This window comes from Myxocyprinus asiaticus, chromosome 12, assembly GCF_019703515.2.
Source record: "Myxocyprinus asiaticus isolate MX2 ecotype Aquarium Trade chromosome 12, UBuf_Myxa_2, whole genome shotgun sequence".
NCBI lineage: Eukaryota > Metazoa > Chordata > Actinopteri > Cypriniformes > Catostomidae > Myxocyprinus > Myxocyprinus asiaticus.
Window position 1 is genome coordinate 4539953 of NC_059355.1, and position 14479 is coordinate 4554431.

The 14479-nt window shown below is 40.0% G+C and overlaps 2 non-coding genes across 2 annotated transcripts; both read right to left on the bottom strand.

Annotated features, from left to right (window-relative positions):
- Positions 1-440: 440 nt before the first annotated feature.
- Positions 441-513, bottom strand: trnak-uuu (transfer RNA lysine (anticodon UUU)). The gene has a single exon. It is a non-coding gene; the product is annotated as a tRNA-Lys (tRNA).
- Positions 514-14247: 13734 nt separating this feature from the next.
- On the bottom strand, positions 14248-14329 carry trnas-cga (transfer RNA serine (anticodon CGA)). Its single transcript has one exon. It is a non-coding gene; the product is annotated as a tRNA-Ser (tRNA).
- Positions 14330-14479: the final 150 nt, after the last annotated feature.

Here is a 14479-nt window from a genome sequence, read left to right on the forward strand (position 1 = left end):
ATAATAAAAATTCATAAACTCAGTAAGCAAAGTATTACAGCTAATCATTCAGGGTAAATTAATACCATACCTATAAAAGTAAATACATAATAAAACAGGGTTCTTGCATTGTTCTCATTATACAAGACACTACCAAAACGCGTGCATTAATGACTGCCATTGTGATCTTTTTTATTTACTGGTTAAGAATGTTACACATTAGCAACCTTCCATGTAGTTTGGTGCGAAAGTTAGACCCTTTCATACATGGTTCCATAATTTATATTCAGAAGAAGCCAAATCAAAATTAATAACAATTCGGATTAAGGGTTAAATCAACCGACCAAATAAGATTTCAAACATCGCCATGTGGACTTAAGATGAGTTCAGTTAGATGCATTTTTATACCACATACAATGGCACATTTGTTTCCCTAAGAAAAAAAAAAAAAAAAACCGTTACGCCCGAACAGGGACTTGAACCCTGGACCCTCAGATTAAAAGTCTGATGCTCTACCGACTGAGCTATCCGGGCTCTGGAGGACTTTTGAAGCCGCCAGTGATGTCCCTGACTTGGGGCGTTGCCACAGGTAAGTAGCGTCACTGAATTCTATCTTGGATCAAATAGCGGATTTCAGGGATTGTAGGCCTGTTGTAAGGCAGGTCCTTACCAGACATCACCGGCAACAATGTCGCCTATGAGCACAAACCCACCTTCGCTGGACCAGACAGGACTGGCAAAAAGTGCTCTTCAATGATGAGTCGCGGTTTTATCTCACCAGGGGTGATGGTCGGACTCGCGTTTATTGTCGAAGGAATGAGTGTTACACCGAGGCCTGTACTCTGGAGCGGGATCGATTTGGAGGTGGAGGGTCTGTCATGGTCTTGGGGGGTGTGTCACAACATTATCGGACTGAGTTTGTTGTCATTGCGGGCAATCTCAACGCTGTGCGTTACAGGGAAGACATCCTCCCTCATGTGGTAACCTTCCTGCAGGCTCATCCTGACATGACCCTCCAGCATGACAGCAAGCATAAGAATATCAGCGGTCTATAGCACATATTCTTGTGTATTTTGTGTATCCAAGTGTTGGACAGTATTTCCTAATTTTTGCATGGCAGTTACTTTTATAAATTGCATATTATATATTGATTACATTACCATACTGGCAACGGCAATAAATTATATCGTAATTTGCTGATTGGGTCTTTTTTATGATATAAATTAAAATGTATAAATTTGAAAAGAGCGGTCTGAGTCAGAGCCAAAAGTATGTTTGGTAGGTATTCGTATGATTTTTAAAGATAAAAAGTTGTAATAAGTCTCTTTTATTAGTACATAAACAGTGATTAAATCGTACTTAACTCAGTTTTGTATCAATAACATATTATGTCGTTTAGTAGGTGTATGCTTTCTGTAACGATTGATCATGTAGGTAATCATTTTGCTAATTGTTTAATGCAACGATGTGTAAATTTTGATTTGTCAGTTTTAATTTAATTACTGTTCAATTTATTGGGCTATAATGCTGATCAAACACAAGACAAAGAAGGTAAAGCTGGAATAAAAGACTGTACTGATATGATAATTGCACACATATATATATATATATATATATATATATATATATATATATATGTATGTGTATATATATATATATATATATATATATATATATATATATATATATATATATATATATATATATATTATATAATAATAATAATTATTATTATTATTTTATTAATAACACTCTGAGGTGTGTTCACGTATGTTATGTACCCCAAAAGTACTGAAAACCTTGAAAATAATAATAAAAATAATAATAATAAAAATAAATATAGCTGCAAGCAGCGATGACGGGCCCAAGCACTACGGCACCATCACCACCTGGTGGCCGCATGCATTTGAGAGGTAAATATAAGAGGACTTTTTCAAAGTCACACAAAGTGTTACACTTCCTGTTGTCAGTTGGTGGTGCTATGACCGTGACCCATAATAGCCGTATAAATGTGATCAGCCCCTATTACCAAATTTTCATCAAAATCATACAATTCACACAGAAGATATAAGGCAATTCCTGTTTCACATTTTTACCCTTAATTTATTGCATCACCATGGCAAAACTGTTCAATATATCAAAACTCCGTTCGCAATTTAGCGTCTTCAATGTCTTGGCATAATATTGCCTAAATTTGGTGACAGTCACATGATTCCCCTAGGAGGATTATTCAAAAGTTCAGGGCCTGCAATTTTCAAAAAATGCACATTCAATCCAAAATGGCTGACTTTCTGTTGGGCGGAGCTAATGACTGTAATTTTGAAAGTTGTCCGGCTTGATGAGATCAATATATGTAGCAAGTTTGGTGATCATAGAAGAAACTGACCCACACAACTTTTGTCAAAAGGTGGTGCTACAGAGCTCCCCAGCCACGCACGTTTACTTTTTCCCAGGCCTAATGGCGACAACTCTGATGTGTGTGCAAAATATCATGAAAATTCAAGCATGCCAAGTTACTCAAAAACATGTGAATATACATAAAAAAGAATAATGACATTTAATACATTGCCATGGCAACACTATTTTAGATATCACAAATCCCTTCAGAATTTTAAATCTGCACTGTCTTGACATTATTCAAATTTTTTTTGAAGCAATTCAGGTTAACATAATAGTGATATTTCAAAGTCTGTTAAAAGTGACACACTTCCTTCTGCCAATTTGTGGCACTAAGGCCTTGACCCACAATAGCCACATCAATGTGATCAGCCTGTAAGGACAAACATTTGGCTCAATTTTTCAAAAAATCAAAATGGCTGACTTCCTGTTGCGTTTAGGGCATGGGTCCAAGATACTTTTTTGTAGGTATTGGCATGTTACACATGTGTCCCAATTTTCTTACGTGTAGGTGAAACGTGGCGTGAGGGCTGCTTCGTTGAAATTTTGTATTCTTCCTCCTTTTTCTCTGTCTCTTCTTCCTCCTTCCACCATTTCTCTTCTCCTTTTTCATTGTCTTTACTTTGTTGTTTCCTCTCCTGTTCCTCTGTGGTGATGGGGGCGTGGTCGTGTGTCTGTCTGTGGGAGAGAGAGCGCGGTAAGGCTCGTCCCCTGGGTTGTAATTATCCCTAACACCTGTCTCTTGTTATAGTGATGGAGGAGGGAGACTTAAAAGCTGCACCAGTGCATCAGTTGGGGAGAGAGAGCCCTGAGAGCAGGAACTCAATGCTTGCTGATTGTATTTGTTATCTGATTGAGTATTTGAAAAGTTTATTTTGTTATCTGATTGAGTGTTATGAATCTACGTGAATTGACTGCATTAAGTCACCCCAGAAGGCAGAAAATATAAGTCTTGCCTGCACTGCTTCGTTACCTCCTGACTTTTCAATTACCCAGACCTCAAGAAAACCATCCTGCAGCGGCTCGGTCATAGTCTGGAGCAAAATCCGATCCCTGAGTTTCGGGATCCGATCCCTGAGTTTGCCTTTGCCCAACAGCTCCGGGATGCCTGCCGGAAATAGTTGCTGGCTGAGGGGACCCACGGCGCTGTGGACATTGTCGACCTGGTTGTACTGGAGCAGTTCATCGCCCAGCTTCCTCGTGTTATGGCCGAGTGAGTCCAGTGCCACCGCCCGACGTCGCTGGAAGAGGCTATATGGTGGCGTTTCCAGAAGGTAGTGAAGCAGACTCTTTTTCTCTCTCTTCTCTCTCTCTCCTGCATCTCAACCCTTTTCCAGGCGGCTCACCATAATCTGGTGATAATCACCATAATGACCATAAGGCGGCTGGCCATCTAGGTCACGAGAAAACACTTAACCGAATAATGGCACTTTTTTTTAGCTGGGCATTCACGGGGACATTTGCAAGTGTGGGGTGTGCCGTGAATGTCAGTTGGTGAATCCATCGGCCACCTCAAAAGTGCCATTGCGCCCTCTACTGCTAATCGAGGTCCCCTTTGAAAGAATTGGTATGGACCCCGTCAGGCCATTACAATGGACGGCATGCAGGCATTGCTTTGTATTAGTTCTAGTGGACTATGCAACGCGATATCCGGAAGCAGTGCCCCTGCGCAACATCTCAGCACGTTGTGTTGCGGAGGCACTCTTCAGAATTATCTCCCGAGTGGGGATACCAAAAGAAATCCTCACTGATCAAGGCACTACTTTTATGTCACAAACACTTTGCGAACTATACGAATTGTTAGGTATTAAATCGATTCGCACCAGCTTTTACCAACCACAAACCGATGGGTTGGTGGAACGGTTTAATAAAACCTTAAAAAACATGATTCGTAAGTTCATACACAAGGACGTTAGAAACTGGGATAAGTGGCTCGATCTCCTGTTATTTGCAGTATGAGAGGTCCAGCAAGCCTCCACAGGGTTCTCCCCATTCAAGCTGCTGTACGGGCATTGGCCGTGCTGTGTGCTCGACATAATACGGGAAGCTTGGGAGGAGGGACCTTCAAACAGTAAAAATGAAATTCAGTACGTTCTTGATCTTAGAGCAAAACTCCACACTTTGGGTCAGTTAACACAGGAGAATTTGCTCCAAGCTCAGGAACGTCAAAGCCGGTTGTATGACAGGGGCATTTGGCTACGGGAATTTGTACCAAGAGATAAAGTGCTTGTATTACTGCCCACCTCAAGTTCTAAATTACTCGCCAAGTGGCAAGGGCCCTTTGAGGTCACACGGCGAATCGGAGATCTCTATTATGAGGTTAAGCGAACAGATAGGGGCGGGGCACATCAAGTTTACCATCTCAACCTCCTGAAATCATGGAGGGAGGCGGTCCCTGTGGCCTTAGCAATGGTAGTTCCCGAGAGGGCGGAGCTCGGGCCGGAGGTGACTCTCAAACCAAATTCATTCACCCTGGTCCGTTGTGGAGACCACCTCTCACCATCGCAGCTCACAGATGTGGCCACATTGTAAACGGAATTTGCAGACATGTTCTCTCCTCTCCCCAGTCGCATGAACCTCTTAGAGCACCACATCGAGATCAACCCGGTGGTGGTGGTTCATAGCCGCCCCTATCGCCTTCCTGAACACAAAAAAAGTTTGTTAAGGAAGAATTAGAGGCGATGCTTGATATGGGTGTAATAGAAGAGTCGCACAGCGATTGGGCCAGCCCGGTGGTTCTGGTACTTAAGAGCGATGGGACGGTCCGGTTCTGTGTAGACTATCGCAAAGTGAACGCGGTGTCCAAATTTGACATGTACCCAATGCCTCAGATTGAAAAATTGCTCGATCGGTTGGGCGCGGCTCAATTTTATTCGACACTGGACTTCCCCCACAGGACCGTTCAGCTCACACCAATTTGTGACCCTTCCTCCCCCTCCACCTCCCCCTCCACCTCGAAGGAGGCGGAGGGGGAGGAGCGAATGGTGCTGTACACTAGTCGTAAGCTCTCGCTGAGACAGACTAAGTATAGCACCGTGGAGAAGGAGTGTCTGGAGATCAAGTGGGCCATCCTCACTCTCCACTACTACCTTCTGGGGTGGGCCTTCCCCCTTTGTTCAGATGTGCGGATCACCAGTTGGTACCTGGCACTTCAGCCAATCAAACCAGGGATGCAGATAGCTGTGGTTGACTTTCTCTCCAGAAATGGGGGGGGGTCAGATGTTGCCCTGGCCTGAGTCGGGGATATGTGGTGATGGGGGCGTGGTGGTGTGTCTGTCTGCGGGAGAGAGAGAGCGGTAAGGCTCGTCACCTGGGTTGTAATTATCTCTAACACCTGTCTCTTGTTATAGTGATGGCAGAGGGAGACTTAAAAGCCTTCAGGATCCAAGTACTAATCAGGACTAACCCAGCTTAGCTTCTGAGATCAAACGAGATCAGGCATGCTCAGGGTGGTATGGCCGTAAGCAAGAATTGCTGTGAACAGAGGGCTATTTAAAGAAAGCCCACTGCCTGGGCCTCACTCCTTGACACATGTCTTGGTCTGTAGTTTCAGAAAAAGAACAAAGATAGGAAAACAGACCCTGTCCTGATAACTGGTCATTTATTTATTTGTAATTTTTTTTGTAAAAAAGTGAAGTGCCTCCTTTCTCCACATTCAATTTAATTGGAGACGACCATAACGCTTTTTCCAGCTTACCTGTACGTTAGTGTGGCAGCGGGGGCGTGGTCAAGCATCTCTCCGGAGAGAGAAAGCGGTAAGGGCGCTTACACCTGAGCTAAATTATGTCTAACACCTGTCTCTAATTTCAGTGAGCACGGGGAGAGCGGCATAAATAGAGCCAGACCGTAAGTAGATGAGAGAGAGAGCCTGGGCACTGATTGTGAAGCCAAGAGTCTGTTGTTGCAAAGTTGAGAGTTTATTTGTGAAATAGCTTGTGGATTTTAGACTGCATTATTGAACAGCGCAAAAGCCTTGAAAGACTGTGTTGACTGCAGTAAGGAAAATAAACGCTTACCTGAACCAGGAAAAGCTGCTTCTCGCTTCCTCTTTACAGTTAGCTTCGACGTTGTTTGCTAAAAGAGGGAAAACTCAGCTGCACAATCAAATGCTCAACACATAGCAATAAGCCACTGGGCCAACACAAACACTTCCCTACTCAAAGAAAGACCTCTGCACACTTTCTATGGAAAATGTCCAACAAATTTTACGGCAGCAGAGCACTTTGTACTTTCCTACTGTGTGTGTTGCTGTCAAGAGGCAGCAAAAAATAAAACCAGCCTCTGGACTGCCCACTGGAGGAGGCAAGAAAAAGGACTAGGCTGTCATTTGCCACAGAGAAAGCAAAATGAATGAAAATACATGAATCCCCCCCCAACCTATTTCCAAGGATGAATGAATAAAAATCACAGCTGAGGCAGGGGGAAGTGTATTAGTTAAATCAATCCAGCACCTGGTATTCCTATGCAGTCTCCCATCCAAGTACTACCTGATGTGTGTGCAAACTTTCAAGAGTTTTCACGTGTGTTATGTACCCCAAAAGTACTGAAAACACTAGTCCGACCCTGCTTAGCTTCTGTGAGTGGATAAGATTGGGCATGCTCAGGGTGGTATGGTAATAAGCAAGACTTGCAGCAAACAGAGGGCTGTTTACAGAAAGCCCACTGCCTAGGGCTCACTCCTTGACACGTCTTGGGCTGCAGCTTCAAAAAAAAAAAAAAAAGATAGGAACAACAGACCATGTCCTGTCGACTGTTGTCATATATACACTAGCAGACAAAAGTTTGGAATAATGTACAGATTTTGCTGTTTTGTAAAGTGGCATTCAACTGATCACAAAGTATAGTCAGGACATTACTGATGTAAAAAACAGCACCATCACTATTTGAAAAATCTAGATTTTATAAAATCTTTACCAGCAGCCATCACTCCAACACATTATCCTTGAGTAATCAAACTAATCAGCTATTTGGTTCGTTAAATGAAGCTTAACATTGTCTTTGTTTTTGAGTTGCCACAGTATGCAATAGACTGGCATGTCTTAAGGTCAATATTAGGTCAAAATTGGCAAAAAAGAAACAACTTTCTCTAGAAACTCGTCATTCAATCATTGTTTTGAGGAGTGAAAGCTATACAATGCTTGAAATTGCCAAAAAACTGAAGATTTCATACAAAGGTGTACACTATAGTCTTCGAAGACAAACGACTGGCTCTAACAAGGACAGAAAGAGATGTGGAAGGCCAGATGTACAACTAAACAAGAGGATAAGTACATCAGAGTCTCTAGTTTGAGAAATAGATACCTCACATGTCCTCAGCTGACAGCTTCATTGAATTCTACCCGCTCAACACCAGTTTCATGCACAACATTTCATGCACAACAGTAAAGAGAAGACTCGGGGGTGCAGGCCTTATGGGAAGAATTGCAAAGAAAAAAAAACACTTTTGAAACAGAAAAACAAAAAGAAAAGGTTAGAGTGGGCAAAGAAACACAGACATTGGACAACAGATAATTGGAAAAGAGTGTTATGGATCTTAAACCCATTGAGCTTTTGTGGGATCAGCTAGACTGTAAGGTGCGTGAGCAGTGCCCAACAAGATAGTCACATCTATGCAAGTGCTACAGGAAGCTTGGGGCGAAATGTCAAATGAGTATCTGGACAAACTGACAGCTAGAATGCCAAGGATCTGCAAAGCTGTAATTGCTGCACATGGAGTATTTTTTGATGAGAACTCTTTGAAGTAGTTTAAGAAGTTCTGAGTTTTAAAAAAAAAATTGTAATAGTAATTTTTCACGTTATTAATGTTCTGCAAAATATCCTCTTCTCCAGAGTAAAAGTGAGAACAAGTAACCTCAATCAACAAACAGCAGTTTCTTTAGAGAAAAGAAAAGCATTGTAAAACACATACAAATCAGCATTGCCTCAGGCTGTTCTATTTCATGCTCTTATCTTTTCAGGGCTCAATGAGGGTCCCTTACATTACTGATGGAAATGGTGGATTTTGAGCCCTGTCCTCCACCTGGAACTAGGGAACCACTGCCACTGTTCCAATGGATATGATTAAGTTGATGTGCACTTGAACCAAACATGTTCTCTCAAGTGACAGGAGAAGATAAAAACATAGGGGAGTAGGGATGGGTGATACCACTTATTTTCTTTTCAACCCAGTACCAATCATTTTAAGTCCAATATCGTCGATACCTGTACCAATACTGATAATTCTATTATTATTATTATTATTATTATTTTACTACAATATTACTGTAGTAAAACCATGGTTTCAGCCAAAAAAACAAAAACAAACATTGTTACTACAATATTACTTTAGTAAAACCATGGTTAACTATTTTATTTAATTATTCATTAATAAGAATTACCCACAAACTCATTATAAGAAATGTCACCTTTAGATATGTTGTTATTTTAGCGTGAATTTACTCCAGAAGCTGTTTCTCTGATTACCTCTACAAGGCACTGATCCCTCTTGTTCGAACAAGCCTTGTGATGGTGCAAGCGCATGTCTGCTTGTGTCTTTCAGCATGCATGTTAAGATGAGCGGAAGAAGAAATAGTTCCCATCCTGCGCAAGTATTTGCTAATATAGCCTAATACTTTTTATTTCACTTTAAAGCTTATGATTATTGTTCATGTTCATGGTAACCAAATAATAATATACTTACTGTAAAATATGTTTATTAGAATCAATATTTTTGTGTGAGGATCGATATTTTTGATACAACATCAGTATCAGAAGTATCGATACTTTAGAATCGATCCGCCCATCCCTACAGGGGAACCGTTTGCTATGAAAAGCAGAGGGCATTAAAGGTAAGTACTAACTTTTTACTATTAAGGTGGACAGCAATATAAAATAACAAACAGTAATGAAGTGTATCTGTCAAATAAATGTTCAAGCTTTTAAAAACCTGTAGGTCCAGCAGGTGTTACAGGATTTTGAATACTAAGTATGCTGCTCTCACATGTGTGTTGTTTATTTGGTTGATTTTTGCCAGCACTTCTGGGTTGGGCTCACTGAAATTTGGTACCTCAGAGAAGACCATACAGAACCTTTAAAGAGAAGAAGGAACTGGTTACTGTCATCGAAGTCTCTGTGTCACATGCACTGTTATGCATAGTTCAGGACTTACTCCCCAATCTTCTGGAGGTTCCCTGTTCTCCCAATATACAGCATAAGACAGCCTTTGAAGAGAAATGCATATCTGAAATTGGATATATATGCCAATAAGATAAAAAATAAAAGCAAATCAGAACCTTCAATAAAAGGTATGTTTACAACTCCCTTGCTCCCACTTATGATGGCTGATGAGCAAAAGAAGTAAAATCAGATTAGATATTTATTGATAGATATTTAGAGAATGCATTTTAGATTTAAAGGATAGAGCACAACAAATTAATGTGAGGGAAAAGAGGCTTCAAAATTAATTCATATGATTAATGTATTTAAGATAAACTTAAAAACACTATTCCCCACCCTCAGTTTAGCCAGATGATGTCTCCTGGTTGTATGAGGCTGCCCACCTCGTCTCACACGGATATGGTAATGCTTCCGGTCCTGTCAACCACTTTACATGAACACACTTAGTGACCATCCTTTGTCTTAGATATTCGACCTGATACATAAAGAGCCACAGAGATTGAACACACTTGAAAATTCACGAAGGCAAAAAGGTTCTGGCAATAACATTAGTTTACCTCTCTTTCGATTATGAAAAAAAAAAATAAAATAAAAAAATAAACAGCCTTTTCTAGATTTGTAAACTATAGGCTATTGTAATCTTGCCTCAAACTGTGGAAACTGAATTAACCCTTAAAGGACCTTCCGTATCTGTTTGACCCATTTTAGATTTTAACACCGATTTAAATAATCTGAACCCGATGATGTAAAAATGACTAATTTTATGTTTTTTAAAAGAAAGTCCCGTAGACCTCTTGGGTCATTTTGACCTGGTTAATGTAAGACTCACAAGAAAGCTGCAAAAAAGTAGTACACAGGCCCAGAATGGCCATCGGGAATGGAAGGAGTCTGGTGACTGATTTGGCCTGCTGCCCTTCTTGTTTTCATTTAATTATTTACTTGTTCATTATTATTTTATATTCTTGCCACCCAAGTGATTTCTGAATTTGGCATTCATAAGTAAATAATAAATCTGGGCCACCCCTAAAATGGGGACCATTGACATTGCCTGAGCGGTTCAAGTAAATGCGCAGAAAAACCCGCTCATTCAAGTGTGCGCATTCACTCAGTGCATGGACAGAGCGCAGCTAACGTTAGTGTCTAAAATGCTTGTACATAGATCAGTTAAATGATAAAGTTGACCCTCCTTAACTTAATGCCGTCTGTCCGAACGTATAAAGCACGCTGTGTGAGGAAATAACGAAACATTAACAGAAATGAGAGAGTGCGTTGTGTTTCAATCAGACATGCAGAAGTTCGTTACTATAGTAACAATAGGCTTCAGGCGCGTTCATTGACCGCTAGAAAGAAAAAGAAAGAAACAAAGGTGTAGTGTTTTATTTTAAGTGAAAAGCAGATAAATGCTCACAAGTCGTACAGAATGAAATTAAGAATAATGAATGAATAAAATCAACTCATGTTTGTCAAGCACTATGTCCATGAAAAAGATCAATTAGGCCCTATAATGATAGCAAATTATCGCAACATGGAGTAATATTTACAACAAATAAATAAATCATTTTGTATTTCTCATGGGAAGTCGCTGAAATGTCGCTAAAACTATCTAAATCATGTGATGACGTCATTTATTACGTGAACGTCAAATTTACATATGTAAATTATTTGGCGCAAAGAGCTACGGCAATTTTTTTTTAAAGGTGCAGAACCTTTTTTTTTAACTAATGATTTAACAATTAGTATTTAAGTACTAATCATTTAGCTATCACTAATTGAACTTATCAAACATTCAGACAGTGGGGGATTTCTATTTATTTATTTTGTTTTGTAATTAAACTGCATTATTGAAATCTGACAAAGTCCAAAATTATCCTAGCAATAGCTACCAGGGCAGTGGTGTAGTGTTGGGGATGTATTATTATTATTATTATTATTTATTTATTTATTTATTTTTAAACATGGATCTATATGCCTTATAATGCCTCACGTGGAGCTGTTTTGGAATAATATATATATATAATAATATATATTATTATTATTGTTATTATTATTTACATATCTGTTGTGTGATGCTGAACCATCAGTGGGAATTACCTGTGCCAGTGTTACTGAGTCACAATGACTTTTTGACAGTGACACCTCATATGTTCATATCACTTACCTCTACACTTTATTATACAGGTGCTGGTCATATAATTAGAATATCATCAAAAAGTTGATTTATTTCACTAATTCCATTCAAAAAGTGAAACTTGTATATTATATTCATTCATTACACACAGACTGATATATTTCAAATGTTTATTTCTTTTAATTTTGATGATTATAACTGACAACTAAGGAAAATCCCAAATTCAGTATCTCAGAAAATTAGAATATTGTGAAAAGGTTCAATATTGAAGACACCTGGTGCCACACTCTAATCAGCTAATTAACTCAAAACACCTGCAAAGGCCTTTAAATGGTCTCTCAGTCTAGTTCTGCACGCTACACAATCATGGGGAAGACTGCTGACTTAACAGTTGTCCAAAAGACGGCCATTGACACGTTGCACAAGGAGGGCAAGACACAAAAGGTCATTGCAAAAGAGGCTGGCTGTTCACAGAGCTCTGTGTCCAAGCACATTAATAGAGAGGCGAAGGGAAGGAAAAGATGTGGTAGAAAAAAGTGTACAAGCAATAGGGATAACCGCACCCTGGAGAGGATTGTGAAACAAAACCCATTCAAAAATGTGGGGGAGATTCACAAAGAGTGGACTGCAGCTGGAGTCAGTGCTTCAAGAACCACTACACACAGACGTATGCAAGACATGGGTTTCAGCGTCTCGCCTGGGCTAAAGACAAAAAGGACTGGACTGCTGCTGAGTGGTCCAAAGTTATGTTCTCTGATGAAAGTAAATTTTGCATTTCCTTTGGAAATCAGGGTCCCAGAGTCTGGAGGAAGAGAGGAGAGGCACACAATCCACGTTGCTTGAGGTCCAGTGTAAAGTTTCCACAGTCAGTGATGGTTTGGGGTGCCATGTCATCTGCTGGTGTTGGTCCACTGTGTTTTCTGAGGTCCAAGGTCAACGCAGCCGTATACCAGGAAGTTTTAGAGCACTTCATGCTTCCTGCTGCTGACCAACTTTATGGAGATGCAGATTTCATTTTCCAACAGGACTTGGCACCTGCACACAGTGCCAAAGCAACCAGTATCTGGTTTAAGGACCATGGTATCCCTGTTCTTAATTGGCCAGCAAACTCGCCTGACCTTAACCCCATAGAAAATCTATGGGGTATTGTGAAGAGGAAGATGCGATATGCCAGACCCAACAATGCAGAAGAGCTGAAGGCCACTATCAGAGCAACCTGGGCTCTCATAACACCTGAGCAGTGCCACAGACTGATCGACTCCATGCCACGCCGCATTGCTGCAGTAATTCAGGCAAAAAGGAGCCCCAACTAAGTATTGAGTGCTGTACATGCTCATACTTTTCATGTTCATACTTTTCAGTTGGCCAAGATTTCTAAAAATCCTTTCTTTGTATTGGTCTTAAGTAATATTCTAATTTTCTGAGATACTGAATTTGGGATTTTCCTTAGTTGTCAGTTATAATCATCAAAATTAAAAGAAATAAACATTTGAAATATATCAGTCTGTGTGTAATGAATGAATATAATATACAAGTTTCACTTTTTGAATGGAATTAGTGAAATAAATCAACTTTTTGATGATATTCTAATTATATGACCAGCACCTGTAGACCAGAAGTTCATATCCATTCCATTCTCTCTCTCTCGCCCTGCTAGATAATTTCTCAATACTCTTCTATCGCTGTAGGCTGACTTTTCTTTTCTAAACGGAGAGCATGCACGTGAATATAGGTTGAGATTGTAGCAACAAATACCAATAACACGTGAGCTCGTCAGTCATTCGATTTATAGAACGCACCAAAATCCAACTCCTAATGACATGCAGGTCAGTCATATTACTTGAAACACAGGAGGGCGCTAGAACACCATTAAAAATGAGACATCATTCACGATAGAGCTGATGTTTTTTGTGTCGCCAGATGTGGATGAATGTCGATAAAGCAGACTATAAATCGCTAAATTTGTCGCTAGTCGCTATATGTCTCTTTTACTTGCTAAGAGGGTAAAAGTCGCTAAATGTGGCAACAAAGTCGCTAAATTGGCAACACTACATGTAGTAGGCCTAAAAAGCAAACGTTTCCCATTGAAGTTTGACTTGCCAGTTTCCAGGAAGATGAAAACCAAATTAATATTTTTTTAATCCAGGTTTGAGGTCTCTAATCAGGCACACATTTCCGTTGGGCGCGTTTGCCTTTCTAAAAAAAACTATAAATAAAAATAGATTAAATCTCAAAAGAGACAAACTACCGACTAACTCATGAGCCTCGTGTTTTCAGGTAACCATTTCACTAGGCTCTATATATCTCCAATGTAATTTGCTTATGGCGAATTATGAATAGGTCTCGCACGTGACCTTTTAAATCGTCCAAAGGCGTGAACAATTCGCTCGAAAATTAGTGGAGTAATGTAGGGAAGTAAGGAAGGGATTTTTTTTTTTAAATAGTCGAATACACACTTCATTTTTTTACGTGATCCTTACTGTAATAACGTAAACCACATAGGATTTACACATTTGTTCACGTGTAAATTTTGTAGCAGTTAAGATATATAATTATGTGAATTTTTGTAGTTTATCAAAACGAAAACACGTCACGAACAGGATTCGAACCTGTGCGGGGAAACCCCATTGGATTTCGAGTCCAACGCCTTAACCTCTCGGCCACCGTGACTGTAACAGTAAGAGTGTGGCATACTGGGTGATAAACGGAATTTAAGTGATTATGTAAATATATACACTATATCTATGCATAGAACATAAAGGAATGTTAAATCGTAACCTAAACTGCCTTTTGACATCATTTTAAACAGAGAAACTGCGG